A 14,051-nucleotide genomic window follows, 5' to 3' on the forward strand; every position below is an offset into this window, starting at 1 on the left:
TTCAGAGCACTGGAAAAAGCCTAGCTAGATACATGTAGGAGTGAGCACCCCCAGTCTCTGCTCAGTCCCCAGAGAGATGTGCTGGGGCTCTGTGTCCTCCAAAGTATTTCTTCCTGAGGACCCCTTGTCTTCTCACCCACAGCCATACTCAAATAGCTCCTGTTTGTCAGAGGTAACTGAGAAGGCACTGGGACAGCTCCTGACCCCCTAGTCATCTGTATGGATGTTACAATAGCTCCTTGCCCAAGCATCACTTAATGCTTAATTTTTGGGCCCTCCAGGCTCAGAGTAAATGTAAATAGTAACTGTTTCTCTTTTGGCCAGCAACTCTGAGGGTCTTCCTCTCCCAGTTTTTTTTTTTAATTAAAGGAGCCATCCCTTGACTCACTTCTTAAAGAGGCCTATTCACAGAATGGGTGTTGCTTCACTCAAAGTGAGAACTTGAAAAGACCTTAGCTTAAGAGGGCCAAGGTCTCTCACTGCATCCTGGGCCATCTCCAGTTGTCTTGATCTATATCTGGCCACTGGACACAGACGGCTCTGGAGGAAGAAGTGAGGCTGGTGACTCTGCACAGCCCTCCCTCACTCAAATCCAATTCAATTGTAAATTATGTCATCATCTCCCTGATGTCATGGGCCTCTTCCTGAATGCTAGACAAACCACAATTTACATCCCAGTGTGGCTAGGGTTGGGTCAACACTCATCTTAATGTAAATGTGGGCTTTAGATGTGATGATTGGACTAGGTGGGGATTGTTTGCCATATCTTCACCTATAGGATTGATCTGCTGCCTGGACAAATTAGGAGAAGTAGGGGGATGGGGAGAAGGATGGACTAAAAGGAAAAAAATGGCATTTGAAGAAACAGAAACAGGAAGCATTATTGTTTGATGCAAGGCGGAAGAGAGAGAGAGAGAGAGAGAGAGAGAGAGAGAGAGAGAGAGAGAGAGAGAGAGAAGAGAGAGAGAGAGAGAGAGAGAGACAGACAGACAGACAGACAGAGACAGAGAGAGAGCACGCGGGAGAGAGAGCAAGCTGCCTAGAAATAGTATATATTTAAATAGGTCCACATTGTGAACTAACTAGGGCCAGGTTGGCCTTTTGGGGATTTGGGGGAGGAAGAGGCTGAAGTAATGAAGAATGCATGAACATTCCATACCTAGTTCTCTGCCTGGATAAACTCATATCATACCCAGATATTCTTTGGTTAATTCAATCTCAACATGTATTGACTAGCCTACTTCTAGCTATGAGTGACTGAGGGGATTTTATGATATGGCAATGAATAGCCTTCTCATTGACTATAAAGTCAGAAGAACTATTGAATGAGGATGTGCAAAGGCAGCTTTCAGGGTACTTACAAAAGTGCACTTCATTCAGTCCCTTTTTCCTTCCTGGCCACGAGCAAGGCATGATTGCTGTAAGTCAACAAGTCAGGGAAAAGCAGCTGGTTGCCTCACTCCATTTAGCCCCAATGTGTCCATGAGTAATCCCACCTCTTTTGTGTGTATGTGAGTGAGTGAGTGAGTGTGTGTGTGTGTGTGTGTGTGTGTGTGTGTGAATTTCTTCCTGGTCTTAAGTGAATGACTATTATGAAATGGAAGTAATAATAACAATAACAATAATGGTACTACCTAGTGCCCAGGTGATTGCACAAATTCAGGAGATACTGAGGTCCCATCAGTGCCTGGACTCAGTAGTGGAGGTCACCAGAGCTGGCAACAGTAGGCACAGGAGCCAGGATGTAATGAAGCAACAGTCTTGCCTAGATGATGATCTTTTGAGCATTGCAATATCTGGAGGGTTTTCAGGGTGGCAGATGAGTGGTGTAGCCCAGCTGTGGCTGAGCCTAACAAGGGCTGAGCCCTGTGGTAGCTGGTACCTTTCCTTTCTCAGAATACAAGCAGAAAAGGAGTTGGGGGTGAAGAGTGGCTGCTGAAGCAGTAGGGGCTGAAGACAGAGGAAGAACCTGCTGACAAATGCGAAAAGACAAAGATGATGGAGGTTTTCAGGAGCATGAAGAGAAGTAGGCCAGCTTTGTACCCTAGAAGGCACCAGCCCTCTAAGCCAAGCCGAATGCTACATCTAAGGGGAACTTTATGAGAACCCTATTAAAGGATAAAATGACATCTGGCTCCAGAGGTCATGAGCACCCCACTACCTTTATGCTTGAAGCTTTAAGCCTACTCTTTGTGGGACATTGTGTGTGCCCTGGTTTGAGAGCAATGTTTTGTACCAATTCTTGCTATGTCTTTCCCATAAATCCCTTTTCTTAAAACTAATGGAATTCAACCAGTTGATTGATTATAGCGTGGAGGCTTTAGAGCTACAGTGTTAGAACCTCCAAACACCCCAGGATTAAGCCTAGAACCTAAAGGGATTAGTTATCATTGCCCTCTGGGGACCCAACCTGACAGTGTAGGTGCCCAGTGGAGAAGGTGGCCCCAGAGAAGGTACCGCAGAGGTGAGATAGTTCTTATGCCATAAAGAGCTGTTAGGGCATGGCACCTTATTCACAATAGGCACTTTATCATTGTTTGTTGAATTATGCTGAATCAACTGTTCCTGATTATCTTTTTTTTTTTAAGCCATTTTTGTCATGCCAGATTCTTTGTGACTCCATTTGGGATTTTCTTGGCAAAGGTAGTGGAGTGGTTGCCATTTCCTTCTCCAGTTCATTTTACAGATGAGGAAACTGAGGCAAACAAGGTTAAGTAACTCGCCCAGGTTCACACAGGTAGCAAGACCCACCAGATTTGAACTCAGTCTTTCTAACTCTAGGTCTGACACTCGTGCACTATGGCGCCACCTAGCTGCCTTTGTCATCTCTAACCCTAGCTTTTTTCTTCCCTCTCTTTATTCTGAAATTAACTAACACTGCCCTCTCCCCCTAGAAAGAGCATTTCCATATATGTTATTAAGGACAGCTTGCTTCTATTCTAAAACCTATCATAAATTCAACATGTAGATTTCAAAGCTGTCTTGCTTGTTTGTGCTTCCTTCTGGTTTCCTTCTGTTCTCTTTTAATTTTTTTTTTCTGAGGGGGAGAGAAACTTATTCCAAAGCCTGCTCTCTCTCCCACTTCCTCTTCCTCCCACTCCCATTGGAAAAAGAATAATAGAACTCTTGCCAAATAGGTATAGTCAAAGCGAAACAAGGGGCAGCTAGGTGGCAGGCCTGGAGTCACAAAGACTCATCTTCCAGAGCTCAAATCTGGTCTCAGACACTTACTAGATGTATGACTCTAGGTAAGTCACTTTACCCATTTGTCCTCAGTTACCCCATTGGTAAAATGAGCTGGAGAAGGAAATGACAAAGCATTCCAACATCTTTGCCGAGAAAACCCCAAATAGGGTCACAAAAAGTTGGGCATGACTGAAATGACCGAACAACAATAAAACAAAACAAAATCCATCTTTGGCCATGTCTCATTCTGAGGCTTGTCAAGAGGTGGGTGACATCAGTCCTTTGGAATTATGGAGGGTTCTGACAATAACCAGAGTTCTTAAATCTTTCAAAATTGTTTGCATTTCCATTGCGGTTGTTATTATATAAACTGTTATCCTTGTTCTGTTCACTCTATTCTGTATCAGTTCTTACAAGTCTTCCTAAGTCTCTGAAACTGTCTCTAATAGCTTTATATAGTGCAATACTATTTGTATACCATATTGTTCGGCCTCTCTTCAACTGACGGGCACCTTCTAAATTTATAGTTCTTCACCACTAAGCCCCAGACTTTCTGAAGAGTTCCTGTCATAGGATTTAAGCTTAGATATAACAAGACCATAGATTCAAAATTCAAAGGCACGTCAAAGACATTAGCGTAGCACTGCCTTCTGGCTCATTCCTCCAAACTATAGTCACATTCACAATTCGGGCTCCCCAGAGAGTTGACTGGCTTCTGAATCAATTTTTTGGGTTATAGGGGTAACCCTGAGGAGCTAGATTTCTAACACTGTAACTCACAAGTCCTCATCAGAGCACTTCCCATTAATAATCAGCCACTAACCTCAGTACTTTTAGAAAAGGTATTTACCAAGAAAGTATATAATGAGAATGGTTGGTACAAACTTTTCTCCCCTAAGTTCTGGAGCTAACTATCCTACGAAGACACAGAGGTTCACAGGAAGAGTCACTAATTTAGAGTAAAATGGTAATGGGACACACATGTAGAATACACATATGGCAAGGAGGTTACTGATGACTGCTGGAACTTCAGGGCCTGGAAGTCCTTTCTTGAGTACACAGCCAGCATTCTTTTTTTTTAAATTTTTAAAATTTTGTTTTTTAATATAAATTTATTTATTTGTAGTTTTCAACATTCATTTCCACAAGTTTTTGATTTCCAAATTTTCACCCCTTCTCACTCCTCCCCCTACCCTAAGATGGCATGCATTCTGAATATCCCTTCCCCTAGTCTGTCTTCTTTTCTTTCTCTCCCCCCTTCTCTTATCCCCTTCCCCTTCTATTTTCCTGTAGGTCAGGATAGACTTCTGTACCTCATTTCCTGTATTTCTTATTTCCCGGTGGCATGTGAAAACATTTTTTTAAAACATATGTTTTTAAAACTTTAGGTTTCAAATTTTCTCTCTTCCTCCCTCCCCACCCACCCTCATTGAAAAGGCAAGCAGCTCATTATAGGTTGTACGTGTGCAGCTATGCAAAACACTTCCATAGTAGACATGTTGTGAAAAACTAATTCTATTTCCCTTAATCCTATTCTGCCCTCCCATTTATTCTATTCTTTCTTTGGCACTGTTCCTCCTCAGAAGTATTTACTTCTGATTACACCCTTTTCCAATCTGCCCTCCTCTCTATCATCCCCCTGCTCTCTTGTCCCCTTCTCTTCCTACTTTATTGTAGGGTAAGACAAATTTCCATACCCAATTGAATGTGTATGTTATTCCCTCCTTAAGCGAAATCCTTTGAGAATAAGATTCACTCATTCCCTCTCACCTTCCCCCATTTCCCCTCCACTGTAAGAGACTTTCCTGTTTTTTTTGGTGAGATAATTTACCCCATTCTACCTCTCCCTTTCTTCTTCTCTGAGTATAATCCTCCCTCATCCCTTATTTTTTTGTTTGTTTGTTTGTTTGTTTTGCTTTTAGGCAATTAGGGTTAAGTGACTTGCCCAGGGTCATACAGCTAGTGTATAAATGTTAGCTATTACTAATTCTTTTTTTTATTACTATTTTTAGGCAATTAGGGTTAAGTGACTTGCCCAGGGTCACTGAGGTCAGATTTGAACTCAGGTCCTCCTTACTTCAGGGCCAGTGCTCTATACACTGCACCACCTAGCTGCCCATCTCATCCCTTAATTTTATTCTCCAGATATGACCCCTTAATCTTCAACTCACCCTGTGCCTTCTATCTATCTATCTATCTATCTATCTATCTATCTATCTATCCAACTATCCACATAATTTTTTTCCCTCCAACTACCCTAATACTGACAAAGGTCTCATGAGTTATAAATATCATCTTTCCATGCAGGAATGTAAACAGTTCAATCTTAATAAGTCTCTTATGATTTCTCTTTCTTGTTTACCTCTTCATGTTCCACTTGAGTCCTGTATTTGAAAGTCAAATTTTCTATTCAGCTCTGGTCTTTTCATCAGGAATGCTTGAAAGTCCTCTATTTCACTGAATGACCATATTTTCCCCTGAAGGATTATACTCAGTTTTGCTGGGTAGGTGATTCTTGGTTGTAATCCTATCTCCTTTGCCCTCCAGAATATTATATTCCATGCCCTGTGGTCCTTTAATGTAGAAGCTGCTAAATCTTGTGTTATCCTGATTGTGTTTCCACAGTATTTGAATTGTTTCCTTCTGGCAGCTTGTAGTATTTTTTCCTTGACCTGGGAACTCTGGAATTTGGCTATAATATTCCTAGGAGTTTTCCTTTGGGGATCTCTTTCAGGAGGAGATCTGTGGATTCTTTCAATTTCTATTTTGCCCTCTGGTTCTACTAATCAGGGCAGTTTTCCTTGATAATTTCTTGAAAGATGATGTCTAGGCTCTTTTTTTGATCATGGCTTTCAGATAGTCCAATAATTTATGAATTCTCTCTCCTGGATCTATTTTCCAGGTCAGTTGTTTTTCCAATGAGATATTTCACATTGTTTTCTAATTTTTCATTCTTTTGGATTTGTTCTTTAGTGTCTTGATTTCTCATAAAGTCACTAGCTTCCAATTGCTCTATTCTAATTTTTAAGGAAGTATTTTCTTCAGTAATCTTTTGGACTTCCTTTTCCATTTGGCCAATTTTTCTTTTTAGGGCATTTTTCTCCTCATTGGCTTTTTGGACCTCTTTTGCCATTTGGGTTAGGCTATTTTTTAAGGTGTTATTTTCTTCAGTATTTTTTTGGGTCTCCTTTAGCAAGCTGTTGACTTGTTTTTCATGATTTTCTTGCATCATTCTCATTTCTCTTCCAGTTTTTCCTCTGCTTCCCTTACTTGCTTCTCAAAATCCCTTTTGAGCTCTTCCAAGGCCTGGGACTGATTCATATTTTTCTTGGAGGCTTTGGATGTAGGAGCTTTGACTTTGTTGTCTTCTTCTGGTTGTATATTTTGATCTTCTTTGTCACCAAAGTAAGATAATATAGTCTGACTCTTTTTGCGCTGCTTGCTCATGATCCCGGCCAATTACTTGAGTTTTAAACTCCTTGTTAAGGTAAGAGTCTGCTTCCAATGTGGAGAGTGTACTGTCCCAAGCTTCAGGGGTTTGTACAGCTGTTTTCAGAGATACTTGTAGGTACCTGTAAATTTTCAGTTCTTCCAAGGTAGTATGACAAGGGTGAGGTGTTTACTCCTTTCCTGGCCTGTGACCACAAGTATTCCTTTCTGTCCTGTAACTGTGAGGAGGGGTTTCTCTCCACAGCCACTACAAGCTCCACCACGCCAGCGTTCCTCCTCACCCCAGCACCGCCTCCCAGAACTGTGACCCAGATCCACACATGGGCAAAGCAAGAGATTCCTGTCTCAGCACTGGCAGAGATCCCTGCAGTACATCTCTGATCAGCCACTGGATTCCCCCTCAGTCTGTGGGCCTGAAGCTCGGGAAGCAGCTCTGCCCCCCCAGGGCCACACTCTTGGGGAATGGAGCTGAGACCCTGCCTTCCTTTCTCAGCACCAACAGAAACAGACTTTTCCCACTGACCTTCTAAGTTGTTTTTGGTATTAGTGGATTGAGGAGTCTGGAAACCTCCACAGTTGCCTGAGATTCAGTCCTCTGAGGCCTGCTCCAGGTTCGCTGCAGCCTGCATGCCCATGCTGCGCTGCGCTCCCAGCCCGGCATGATACACCTTTCTGATTGATCATCCAGGTTGTCTTGGGCTGGAAATTTGTTTCACTCTCTTTTTGTGGGTTCTGCTGCTTCAGAATTTGTTTAGAGCCATTTTTTATGAGCATTTGGAGGGGTTTGGGGGAGAGCTCTAGCAAGTCACTGCTTTCACTCCGCCATCTTGGCTCCACCTCCACAGCCAGCATTCTTCTCTGGTGCAAGGGCTCATAACTCCCTCCTTCAGGGACTAATTTTCCACATCCATTTGTTCTTAGTTTTTCACTTGATTATGGAATTCAGAACTAGAAAGACCATTAGAGATCATAGGATCAGAGGAGCATAGAATTTAGAGTCTCCACTGAGTCAACAAACATGAGGTGGGATTGAGAATCATCTTAGGAAAAGTCTGTATTAGTAAAGAACCTGCTCTTCTGATTTTATAGAGAAACAGAGAATCATAGACCCAGGTCACAGAATCAGGAAGACTCACATTCAAATCCTGTCTGAGATGCTTCCTAGCTGCAAGATTCTGCCAACTTCTCTTGGCCTCAGTTCTGTCATCTATAAAAAAGGGGATAATAATAGCATCTATTCACAGGGTTGTTGTGAGGATCAGATAATACATGGAAAATACTTGAGAAGAACACTAAATAAGTGTTAGCTAGTGTCATCTTCATCATCATTATCATTATTATGCTAATGATAGGAGGGAGTTTAGAACATAAGATGTCAGAGCTGGAAGGGACCTTACAACAGGGAATGTCAGGGCTGGGAGGGCCCTTAGAACAGTGGATGTCAGAGTTGGGGTGGGGGGATCTTAGAACAGAGAATGACAGAGGTGGGAGGGACCTATGTAATCATCTGGCCCAATCCTCTTATTTAAGGAAACTGGAGACCAAGAGAAGGAAAAAGACTTGACCAAGATCATCGGAGAACCAATCCATTTTCCCCTTTAGTGACATCTGTCTGTTCAGGCCAAGGTAAGAAAATGGTGTCTCTTCCATGTGACTATCTATTTATCTGAGGTTTTAAGCCTTCATTGTGATGCCTAAATAAATACCCAGCAGTCAGAAGGAAGGGCATTTTTCAGATTAAAACGTGTGTGCATTAAGGAGCACTTCCTTGTTGCCCTCAACCCCCACCACCTGCTGCCCTCTAGTCAACTCCTGATTGGCCAAGTCCTGGTTCCCACAATGCTCTTAGATGGTCACCTCTTCCTGTTTAAAATTACACACTTTCCCTGTTCAGAACAACCCTCTTTTTCCTCGCTAAGAAATTACTTCCATCACTATTCCTTCCTCTAATAGGGGATGGGTATTTGGGCAAATCACCTTACCCTCTCTGGGTCTCTCATGCAATATGTAAATGCTTCCTAGAATCATGCAGCTGGCTAGCACCATGGACAGAGCACTTGCTTTAGAGCCCTGCCTTCAAAACCTACTTCAGACACTAATTGTGTGGTCCTGGTGAAGTCACTTAATCTCAGTCTCAATTCCCTCATCTGTAAAATGGGTATAATAATAGCACCTGGCATTATTGGGAAGATAAAAAAAAAGATAACATCTGTGCTTTGTAACTCCTAAAACACTCTATAAATGCTAGCTATTAATATCCCCTGTTATTTTTTTTCTGCTACCAGATATTTTCAAAGCTAGAAAGAAGGATTCCCCCAGGGTATTGAAGCTGGTCTGAGGAGGAGGGAGCTGTTGCTGGAATGAATGAAGACTCTCTGACAATTCTTTGCTCTCTTCCTTAAAGAGGCAGCTCATATAGGGGAAAGAGCTTGGGAGTTAGAATCCAGACACCTGGGTGCCAGTCCCTGAGGAGTCACTTAATAGCTATGTGGGCCAGTGGTGGGTCACTGACCTCTGTTTCAGTTTCTCATAGGTTCCCATCAGATTCTGAGCTGGAAGAAACCCCAGATATAACTATGGCTCATTTTCAACAGAGCGTTTCTCACCGGAGCCCAGAAAGATATAGTGTTATCCCCACTGGTGAGGAAACTGAGAGGCAGAGAGGATAAGGAAATTGCTTACAGCCACAAAATCATTAAACAGTGGGGTCATAATTCACACAACAGGGCAGTCTTCTGACTGCAAAGCCTATGTTCTTTCCGCCATAGACCATGGTTCCACTTTGGGTCTGCAAAATGAACAGGTTGGTATGGGTGGCACTTCTAACAGTGACATTCTGTCTTCTACATTCTGATATCCTCAGGTCTAAGTTCTAAGGTCCCTTCCAGGTCAAACTTTGTGTATTCTTTATTTTGTTTTATTTTTTAAAATTAATTTATTTTGATTTATCAATAATCACTTCCATAAGCTTTGAATGTTAAATTTTTCTCCCCCTCCCTCCCCAAGACAGCGCACAATCTGATATAGGCCATACATATACATTCCTATTAAACATATTTTCACATTAGTCATGTTGTAAGGAAGAATTAGAAACAATAGGAGGGACCACCAGAAAGAGGAAACAAAACAAAACAGAAGAAAGAAAAAGAGCAACTAGTATGCTTTGATCTGCATTCAAACTCCATAGTTCTTTCTCTGGATATGGATAGCATGTTCTATCATGAGACTTTTGGAGATGTCTTAGATCCTTGTATTGCTGAGAAGGGCTAAGTCTATCAAAGTTAGTCACTGAACAACATGGCTGTTACTGTTCTGCTCACTTCGCTCAGTATCAGTTCATACAACTCTTTCCAGATTTTTCTGAAGGCTGCCTGCTCATCATTTCTTATAGCACAGTAGTATTCAATCACATTCACATACCACAACTTGTTCAGCCATTCCTCAAATGATGGGCATCCCTTCAATTTCCAATTCTTTGCCACCACAAAAAGAGCTGCTATAAATATTTTTTTGTACACGTGGGTCCTTTTCCCATTTGTATGATCTCTTTGGGATACAGCCCTAGAAATGCTATTGCTGGGTCAAAGGGTATGCACATTTTTATAGCCCTTTGGGCATAAACTTTGTGTATTCTAAAGTTCCTTCCAAGGCTGACATTGCAGGTTATATGTACTAACATCTAATATTTATTCCAAGTTCCTTTCCAGATTCAAGATCCTGTTTTCCAAGATTTCTCCAGCTCTATCATTCTATGTTGCATCAAGCTCTGTTTTAAGGTCTCTTTCAGGGACGATTTGTATTCAAATGTTTAGTGTTTTAAGGTCCTTTCCAGTATTGACAGTCTGTTCTAAGGTCTCTCTCAGATCTGAGATGGCATATCCTAAGGCTCCTTCCCACTCTGACACTCTATGCTATAAAATTCTATGTTCTAAGACCTCTTATGGGTGTAATATTTTATGTTTTTCATTAGAACATCCCCTCTTCTAAAGTGCCTCCCAGCAGTGACATTTTGTTCTAAGGTTCCTTCCATCTATGTCCTATGTTCTCAAGTTCCTTCCAATACTAACATTATGGTTTTTATTTTTTTTAACACATTTTATGTTTTTTCTCCAGTCCTATGGTGCCATGTCTACCCTCAATGGTCCTTTAATGATCACTGACATCATCTACAGATTCTGCAAAAAAACAAAAAACGAAAACAAACAAACAACAAATACAAGACGAAACAAAACCTTTTGAATTGTATTCATTAAGAGCAGCCAGATAAGCTTTTACTTTTTTGGAAGTCACTGGGGAATGCTTAGAGATTGGTCAGACATCAAAGATGCCAAGGTGATCCATGGCATCCTGGGCCATCTATAGTCATCTTGACTTTTGTCCTGCCACTGGACAGAGGAATAGAAAGTAAGGCCAATGATTTTGGAGAAATTCTGCCTCACTTAACTCATTTGACTTGTGGATGAATTGGGTTTAGATGAGGCAGAGTTTTGAAAAGATGTCAGCCGATTAAATCCAATTCATGTGTAAGTCAAGACTTCATCCGTGATGTCATCGGTCCTCTTTGAAAATGAAGGATGAATGGGGCAGCTAGGTGGTGCAGTGGATAGAGCACCAGCCCTGGATTCAGGAGGACCTGAGTTCAAGTCCAGCCTCAGACACATAACACTTACTAGCTGTGTGATTCTGGGCGAGTCATTTAAACCCATTGCCTAACCAAAAAAAGAAAAAGAAAATGGAGGATGAACAACAACATTGTTTTAATGTCTCTTCTAGGTCTAAGATTCTATTTTTTTTTTAATACTTTGGCTTTATTATTATTGTGGCTTCTGCTTTTCCACATAATCACTTGTAGGTAACAGGGCTCAGAGAGGACTGGTCAGAATGGATAGTTTCCCTAAGCAGCCACAAGAGCTTGTTCAGTTTTCTCCTTTGCAGCGCTGGAGAGTCAGGGTAAGTCTGAGCTCACAACAGGAGTTAGCAGACAACTGTTGCTGTGGAAGACGTGACATTGGTTGGATTTGTGCTGATGTTTGTCTAACTTCCCTTGCCATTCATGTTTGATTCCTTAGAGGGCATTAGGCTTGAATTGGCTGGAAGGATTGCTCCTGCTGCACTTCAAAGGTCAGGCTGATAGAATAGCTTATTCCATCATCACCAACTGAAGTTACTAGGACTTAGACTGGCTGATGAGCCTCCAGCCTTCTCGGAATGCAGAAATGTCTGGGACAACACAAAGGTCTTTACACATTTGTACATAGTTTAAGCTTCTACATCCCCAAACCAGACATTTGGAGTAAAATTCTATCCTGTAAATTCTAGCATCACTGCATTCTACTACCATTCAACTGAAGACTTTCTACAACAGGCACAGACATTACTAGAGCATGAATGGGTTCCCTGCCCTCATAGAATGTAAACTGCCTTATCTCTACTAATGATTGTCCATAGAGGTCTATCATTTGTCATGTCTTTATCTGGTTCTTTAGGGCATGGAGCAGCTTGAAATTGGATTATTCTTTCTTGGGAAAGGCACAAATGAATTCTTTCTGTATCCTTAAGACACAATGCACATTTCTGTAGCTGTGACACTGGATGATCTGCACCTAGTAATGCAGTCTGTTTATCAACTTTTTGAATTATCAGTCTTGGGAGTGCCATGCCTGTAACCGAACACACAAATTTGACAGCCTGTTCGTAATGGATATAGCTGTCTCTCATTGTGAATTCTTCTCCTTCTGCTTCATCATCTTCTAAGAGATGAACATAAAATGCTTTCCACTGTTATGAGCTGGCACGAAAATGCCTTCCTTCTACACGTAAATATCTGATGCTGACCGTAATCTAGGGCAACTAAAAATGTCACTTTTGTTCTTGAAGCTATGCGTAAGTTAGCACTTTTCAATGATTGCTTCTTTTTAAAAGGTTTGGAGATGACTTGGATCTATTCACTGAAGAACACACCGATGTTAACACTGTTACCATAGAACAGGGTTGGGGAACCTGTAGCCTTCTGGGTCCTCAGGTGCGGTTTTTTTTGACTGAGTCCAAGTTTTATGGAACAAATCCTTTTATTAAGGGGATTTGTTCTGTGAAGTTTGGATTCGGTCAGAGCCACACTTGAGGACCTAAAAGGCTACATGTGGCCTCGAGGCTGCAGGTTCCCCAGCCTTGCCGCAGAACATTTTTACAGACAACCTGAAATGATGTCCCTTGTCTGAATCAGCTTTATGCAGTGTTTTGTTTGGGCAATAATTCTTTCCTTCCAAGTTTAACTGCTGCATTTCTTGGTTGCTAGTTCATATTCCACTAATGCACATGGTTGAGGTTCTCGTTCAGAAGAACCCTCATATTCCATTAGCTCTTTCTCCCCTTCCATCCACTGCCCATAAGATATACGCAAGGAGGAGGACAAAAAACCTCTTTTTCATTTCCATAAGACTCTTGTGCACCTTTGGAGTGGAGGATTAGCACGGTTTGATCATCTCACTCCTTTAGATAGTTTCACATTGCTTCTTTAGTGAGTTGTTTAGGTTGAAGCTGTTTACCAAATTTCCTTTGAATCAATGCCCCAGTACTTCAAGAACACATTAAGATGAGCCACAGCTCAGCACATTTCTGCTGCACCTCAAAACACCTCAGCCTGTCTATCATTCTCCTTTCCTTTGGAGATCATAATGGCTCCTAAGAACTATAATGCTTCCGTTTCAACATCGGTCTCACACAAAATTTCAATAACTTAAACAGAAGAAAGAAATACATTCCTTCTTGGTGTGAAACCCAACATCACTGGACAGGTTAAGATGATCACCTCGTACCCAAAGCCCTGAGACATCTTCTTGGATGCTGGAGTGTCAGGAAATACTGACCCTCTTGTTTGCTCTCCTTCCAAAACCCCACAGCTCAAGCACTATGATGTAATGGAATGGTCTGCCTAAGAGGGTCAAGTTCTTTTTCCTTTCATAGTGTACCTCCAAGGAGCTTCAGAGAAGAGTCTAACTTTTTTACCTTTTAAAATGCCTTCTATTCTAAAATTTTCCCCAGCTGTGACATTCTGTGTTCGGAGATTTCTTCTACATGTAACATTCTGTTTCATGTTGTCACGATTAGTGTTCGAAGGTCCTTGGTAACATCTACATTCTATGATGTGATGATCTCTTCAAGGAGTAACATTTTACATTTTATGTTCTAACTTCTTTATTCTTAAGCGAGTCTAACATTCTCATTAAGTGAGTCTAGCCTTCTCTTAAGGCTCCTGCCAGCTTTAACATTTTATCATCTTATATTGTGTCTAAAGTGTCCTTTCCAGCTCTTTTGTTCTATGATTTCATCTCTGCCTATACTTGCCAGGAGCTGCCTGGCACAGAGGATGAGGACTCCATCCAGCTGTTGTTCCCTGGTATGGCCTGAAGGTGACT

At 41.6% G+C, this 14,051-nt stretch overlaps 1 pseudogene; it reads right to left on the minus strand.

Annotated features, from left to right (window-relative positions):
- Positions 1-11,578: 11,578 nt before the first annotated feature.
- On the minus strand, positions 11,579-13,158 carry LOC110205614 (recombining binding protein suppressor of hairless-like; annotated as a pseudogene).
- Between the last annotated feature and the right edge of the window lie 893 nt (positions 13,159-14,051).

Source organism: Phascolarctos cinereus, unplaced genomic scaffold (genome assembly GCF_003287225.1).
Source record: "Phascolarctos cinereus isolate Bilbo 61053 unplaced genomic scaffold, phaCin_HiC Scaffold_1;HRSCAF=81, whole genome shotgun sequence".
NCBI lineage: Eukaryota > Metazoa > Chordata > Mammalia > Diprotodontia > Phascolarctidae > Phascolarctos > Phascolarctos cinereus.